Here is a 5585-nt window from a genome sequence, read left to right on the forward strand (position 1 = left end):
CTGCATCGCTGGAGGAGCTCAAGGCAATACCCAAAAATGCATTTCAGAAGTGTTTTGACGACTGGAAAAAGCGCTGGCACAAGTGCATTGTATCAGAGGGGGATTATTTTGAAGGGGATAACATAATTTTAGATAAATAAATGAATATTTTATTATAAAAATGAAAAGTCACCTTATTTTTTTATCACACCTCGTATATATACATACATACATAAAAGTATAAAATTTTCGTTTTTTTTTTTAAATTGCTCCAAGTACAATATTGAGAGTTCTTGAAAAATACTGCTTCCGTACATCATAAGGCATTAATAGATATATTTCGTATTAATATATTATTTCATTATATAAAAATAGTTTTAAAATGTATGTATATATGTATATATATATGTATATATATACATACATACATATATACATACATGTATGTAACCCATCACGCATATTTTTCACTTACGTAAGCACAATGCGGAGTCACGTATCTTGTACGTAAGAATAACGTATATAAGACGAGATGATAGATAATAAGATGTATAGTAATACATGTACAGTGAATCCAAAAAGTATTTGTACACTCACATTTTTTAAACTATTTTTATATAATAAAATAATATATTAATACGAAATATATCTATTAATGCCTTATGATGTACAGAAGCAGTATTTTTCAAGAACTCTCAATATTGTACTTGGAGCAATTTAAAAAAAAAAACGAAAATTTTATACTCAAAAAATGAGTAGTACACTGGCGTTTTACATAGAAAATACACAATTCTCTTGAAGTTTTTAATACAAAACAAGTTTTTAACGTCTTGCACTTTGTAGTAAAATATCCTACACATCGATATGTTTTTGAGCCTTCATAATTTCTTCGATAAATGCTAAATTTCCATTATAAGATATATAACTTTAAACTATTATGTGCATTATTTTTAAATGTAAGTGTACAAATACTTTTTTGAGCCACTGTATATTACTATAGATACTTTTAATCTTTGAATGCACTTTATAGTTTTTTAAACAAGAATGTAAGAATATTACCGACATTTAAATCTAACTGTCTAAATTTGTTATTTGTATAGTTAATAATTATCTGTGTCCTAAATATATGTATATTGCACGTTTTTATTATCAAAATCAAATATTGGCAAAGGTATTTTATTAATGTAATCTACACAATTCCATTGTTAATATTGTTTTATTTTAAACAAATTCACTTTCAATTTGCGATCAATTAGTAATTTATTAGTTATATACTGTATTATACAATAGTGTTTGTTTGATCTATTTAAATATATTTTTTTATTTATAATAGAAGTTATAAATATTTCGCTTNGTTAAACGTGCTTCTTCATTCTTTAAGGTGTGGCAGACGTCGTGCATTAATTCTTTGGGCAACATTTTCCATAAGAACTATCACATCATGTGTTGACAGAAGATGTTCTATAATGCATAAAAATATTATTAAACATTAGCGAAAAATATTATGCTTATTTGAGTAAAATTGTTTACTTACGAAAAATTTCTATATTTCGTAGTGTTTACAATTATGATATTCCTCAAAAAAATGATGCATACAAAAATATTTCTTGCACCAGGAACAACGTATTATAGCAGGTGCTCCACATATAGAACAACGTGGTATTTCTTGTATATCTTTTCCGGAAAAACAAAAATCTACTGGGTTTTCGAACTGTGGTGGTCGTTCTTCGATGTAGCCACTTTTAAATCAAGCATATTTGAAAAGATTATGGAATCATGGAGAAGATAGTTGTATATGCGTTAAGGATTGTAACTTGATAATATTATTTCTCAAATGTAAATTGATATCATAATTTGACAATATAACGCGATCACTAAATGTCCTCACAAAGTGTTTCCATAGCCTAAATCCGTAAACATCAAGTAGTTTTTTTTGGTATTGTTAAAATTCGTACATCTTTATCTGTAGATGGCATAAACTCTTGTAGGCTTTGAGGACAATGTCCGCTCCAAGAATCTAATAATAACACACTGAAGCTCCCAGTTCCGGGTAAAAATACATTTGTAAACCAAGATTGAAAGTGTTGTGTAGTTAATTTTCCTGATTTTGATGCCGCGATAAAAACATTTGCAGGCCTAAATAAAGTCTCTTCTACGCGTGGCCCGAAACTTCCACTGGTTTCTTTCAAAACCAAATAAAGAGATGATTGTAATTGTCCGCTTGCAGAAATTGTAGGCATAATGGTATAGCTATGTGTAATTGCTGATTGTGATTGAACTATGGCTTCGACTGTTTTAACATCTTGTGTTGTTAACGTTCTGCCTGAATGTATTTCCAAATTAAACCCACTTTCATCTGCATTATATATATTTTGTATTTCAAAAAGATCTATAAATGATTTCACAAAACTTATGAATTCTTGGCATGCAGTTTGTAATTGTTCTTGATTTGTCTTTGACGAACGGTTTATAACTTTGGTTATCTTGGATACTATTTCATGCTTTTTTTTTAAATTTACTACTCATGTTGCTCCTGCTTTAAAATGAGGAAGATTAATTTGTTCTTTTGCTTCTAAGGCCCATCGTCGTAGATCTAAATCATGAATAATTCTATTGTTGTTGTTAGCGTCTTTGAACTTTTCCAAGACATATTGAGAAATATCTAATAGTTTTTGTCTATGAGTACCACTTTCTTGTAAAGAGAGGTCCCATTTATACAATTGCGACAAGGACTTTACCTTTTTAAAACGATGTTGTACTGTTGATAAAGTGTAATGCCTTTTTTTCCACTTTTCCAGAACTCAACAGCTTTTCTGTTATAGTCATTATTTACAATTTCTCCTTGTGGTGTACAAGTATCTTCTTCCTCATCTTCATCACTTTCTTCAAGTTCTTCTACTTCGTCTGCTCCAACAAATTCTGCATCACATTGTTGGATGTCGAGGAGGTTGGGTGGTTAGAAGATTAAGTTCTGTACTTGAACTTATTAAAGTATCCTTTATTGCTCCTGATCTTTACAATGTTCCTTCAACGTTTCTTACACGGCTGTATCTCACTGCGGTAAACTCTCCGGCTTGCGGAGCCACACAGTGAGCTAGCAGTCCAATCACGGTCTCCTCCTGCTTCATCCACGCTATCGATTTATAGTAGATCGATCGCGCTGATTCAGCAGGCCCACCGGTCTTAGCAACGGCCGTGCTAGTTACCGGTGCCGGTGTCGACACATGCTGCGTTGCATTTCGGATAATGCGGCGATGTGTCGCACCCTGTTGGCAACCAGCAGTTCTTCCTAGAACTGCTGCCTTCCTGCAACTTATCTAGGTCATTGAGCAATGACAGTGATGTCTCATCACATTGCTCAATGGCCTCATCTTACTAAACCTTAAATACAAAAATTGGCGCACAATATTTCCCCCCCTTCCAAAAAAAAGGAAAATGTCCGTAACATTTTCCGTCACAACTTTTACCTACTTGTGTGCAATTTTTGCATGTTACTTACACTACCTTTGTACTTTACATATTCTACTACGCGGCATACTTACAGCGCGATGGTCTCGGCGTTTTGCGCGCGAGCGTTTCGCCGCTTTTCACGCTGTTCCGCGTTACGCGACTTCACGGTGCCGCGTGTCAATCCCGCCTTTTCTTTATTTTTTACTATTTTATATATAATTAGTACAATAATTACTATTATTATCGTCACACCTGACGTAGTCGGATAGATAAGATGCGGATTTTCAAAAAACGAACTCTCGTTTATTTTGTCCGTTAATTCCGTTACTTCTGACTTTATTTTCTCAATTTGTGTTTTATTCTGTGTTATGCTTTCTAACACTACCGGTTTTTCACCAACCGTCCGTTCTTTTGCTTTTAACACCGAAAGGTTGAATCGTGGCAAATATGTGTTAATTTGTTCACCATCCATCACCTTGTTGGTGCGAATCGTTACAGTGGACGTCACTAACTTACACTTTTCCGACAACTTTATCTCTCCGACTTCGTTTACAGTTTCTGTTGCTTCTTTTCGGTTTTCGCACGATATTACCACCGACTCGCTTTTCGGGGTTGAGTACAGCCATACACGCGCTTTTTCTAGCCTTATCCATATCGTGTAGTTCAAAATCACAGTTTCCTCTTTACAATTGGAAAATTCCCTTAAATTACTAACATACGCCTGCACCTCGCATGGTGCGTCCGCGTGTACCTTGTACACCGATTCTATATTATCGCAGACATAACTATCTCCAACGTTTTTACATTTCTCTAGCTGACGCAATTTTACAACGGAATATGTTTGTTTATTTTCATCTACTGCAACTATCTCAAACTTTACTCGTGCAACCTTAAAAACACTATCGTGGTCGTGCACCGGCAAGAGCACTACCCTCAACAAGTCGTATTCTACCGGATCTACTAGTGGAAACTTGACGACGAAGTGACGTGTCTGGAGCCCCCGCCTCGTGCGACGCCGCCCCTTGTCGTCCACTCTGACTCCAACTGAGGCAACCCGGTAAGTTTCTTTTTGTTTTTAATTTTCTACAAAGGCTTTCAGCCTATTCACGTGCACATTCTGCGTGCGCCGTCCTGCTTTGATTGCACACGTCACGTCTGACGTTTTCGCGACTACTACATAAGTTCCTATCCACTTTGACTCTAATTTCTTAGATCTGCCTCTTCTCAGTGTCTCGTCATAAAGTAAGACCTTTTCTCTCACGCTAAACGCTGCTTGCTTTGTCTTTTTGTCATAGTAACGTTTCGCTTTTTCCTTTTCTTCTTTGAGCTTTTCCCGCGCTACTCGATTTGTCGCCCGCAATCTTTCTTTTAATTCTTGCGCGTAATTTTCCAAATTAATCGGTATCCTTGCATAACATTCGTGTTCTTTTGAATGTTGCTTGTGTGACACCTTCTTAATTCTCTTAAGACGTGTTTCTTCCGCCTTTACTGCGCTTTTATTTCTTATTTTATTTTCTACTTTACTTTGTTTTGCCAGTTTCTCCATTTTCACGCGCAGAGTTTTGATTCTTGTTACTTTTTCTGTAGCACTCACTGGACCTTCAAGGCGGAAACACTTTTCTGGTCGTACTGAAAAATGCCCTACAAATTCTTCGGATTGCTTTTCACTTACTTCTACGATTCCTGCTTGAATGTAGTTTGTCCTAGCTCGCCCTATCATTTTGCTTCTCGGCTGTAATGCACTTTAATACGGATGCATTGCCATGGATTCTTTCCCTATCACAAGCCTTCCTTTTTTATAATTATGCACTGCATTGTACTTTCTTAAAAAGTCGTTACCCAATATGCCTGGATACTTAATAGGAAAGTCGTCTCTTACTACATATACTGTATGCTTGATTTCTTTATTTCCCAGCTGTATAGTAGCTCTCACCTTGCCGATCACGCTTGCCTTATGCCCCGTTACTCCGGTTAGTTCCAACCGCGTTTTTTCTGCTCGTGTTTTCTCTTTTAAATATTTTTTCTTAACTAGTGTCATTGTAGCCCCAGTGTCATATAACATGTCTACCTGGCCTCTTTTTGCTTCTTTTATCGGCACCACTACCAAGTCTAATTCTGCTTGTACTGCATTTATTTCCAAGGACTTAATACCGGTA

This window comes from Pseudomyrmex gracilis, unplaced genomic scaffold (assembly GCF_002006095.1).
Source record: "Pseudomyrmex gracilis isolate BER0280 unplaced genomic scaffold, ASM200609v1 scaffold_2617, whole genome shotgun sequence".
NCBI classification, from domain to species: domain Eukaryota; kingdom Metazoa; phylum Arthropoda; class Insecta; order Hymenoptera; family Formicidae; genus Pseudomyrmex; species Pseudomyrmex gracilis.